The following is a 1,767-nucleotide window of genomic DNA, read 5'->3' as shown; positions in this document are numbered from 1 at the left end:
TCCCTGCTTTGTTCGGGATAGGGGTCCTACGCAGTCTATGATCACTTTGCTGAATGGTTCGCCGGTGATAGGTATAGGTTGTAATGGAGCTGTAGGTATGTTTGGATTAGCCTTTCCCGCTATCTGACACGTATGGCATGTGCTGCAAAACTTTATTCCATCTCTTTTTATCCCTGGCCACTAAAAGTGTCTAGTTATTTTGTCGTAAGATTTATTTATCCCCAAATGTCTCGCTAATGGCATCTCATGTGCTGTTTTTAAGATAAGCACCCGGTAGTCCTGAGGTATTACTACTTGATCTCTATTTTCCCAGTCTTCGATATCAGGGGTATTCTTTGGTCTCCATATTCTCATCAGGATCCCATTGCAGATATGATATTCCGAGGTGCTATTATCTTTTTCAGTATTCCCTTCGGCCAGTCTGACTGGGAGTTCTCCTTATTGTCTTCTGCTTGGCCCGCCTTTGGCGTTGGGGTTGTTACAGAAACGGCAGCCTCGGGGTTGGTCTTGCTGGGCTCTGCTGGCACTTTTAGTGGACACGCCTTTGCCATGTGGCCTGGCTTCTGGCAGTTCCAGCAATGTGGTCGTCTTCCTTCTACTATACTTTCATACTTCAACTGCGTGGGGATGGAGTTGTGGCCTTTTCTGTCAACCTTCATCATTATATGGTAGTCCCCAGTCTATATAGTTCTTGGGCCGTGGACCAGGGTAATCGATTCGACGTCTCCATGTTTTGATAATATCGCCCCGAGAAATTTTGCGCTTATGCAGCATGGGGCCCCTAACACAGATACTAACTCCTTTTCTCCAAATACTCAGGTTTGAATCTAACTCCTTTCCAGATTAGGTCCTCTTTTGCGTGCCTCTCCGCTTCTTCCTTGGTATTCACCAGGACGTCCCACATTGCATAGCTGCGCCTGACGAAGTATAAGGCCAGAATGTTCAGGTCTACCAACATCTTGACAAAGCTGTCCTTTGGTACTCCTACCAACCCTTCCTTTTTCGTGTCCAGTGTTACAAATGACACAATCCTGCTGTGCAAGGTTTCTAACGTACCCCCCAACAACGGCAGTGGAGTGCCACCAGATGTGGCACTCCCCCTCGACGGCACGGTCCCTACACTAGGGGCGTCCCACATGGTGTCAGAGACAGAGGCCTGCCTCCTCTTGTTGCTGGCCCAGTGCCCTCCGACCTGTCGATTTGGAAACTAGGGAGACTTTCGCCTAAAAAGGCACGTTAGTTTCCTCTAGCCCGGCCGGCTGCTTAAGTCGGATCCAGACACTGGACAATCAGCAAAAAAAGGAAAAATCAGTTAATAACAAATAACAATAACAAAAGAATAACAATGCCTAAAGGACCATCACCCAAAGAATGGGGTCCGTCCTTTGAGACCAAACAATAAAACCCTTGAACTTGACCAAAAAATTGGTCAAGTGGGTCGCGCTGTCGGTCTTAAGGTAAAGCTTAGTACTGAGAACAGATACTACACTTTCCTTTATTTAGTCGTTTCGGGCCGGCCTTGGCATTATCTACTGCCAATGCCTCATTTGGGGTCCGAAACAACTTTGGCACAAGGCCAGTAAGATGGGGAGGGGAAGAAAACGGGTTTTTACTAATTGTCTTAGCTAGACTTGTGTTTGAAAGCAAGTACTTTATTGAAAAAACCTACACTAGCGTTTCTATCATGCTATACACATCCGCCTACATTCTTACCAGGACCTACTTAAAATAACAGCTCCCCAGCTTACGCTGTAAAAGAAAGAAGAA

Source organism: Euprymna scolopes, chromosome 46 (assembly GCF_053919585.1).
Source record: "Euprymna scolopes isolate OS-2025 chromosome 46, ASM5391958v1, whole genome shotgun sequence".
NCBI lineage: Eukaryota > Metazoa > Mollusca > Cephalopoda > Sepiida > Sepiolidae > Euprymna > Euprymna scolopes.
Note: the sequence above shows the minus strand (reverse complement) of the source record.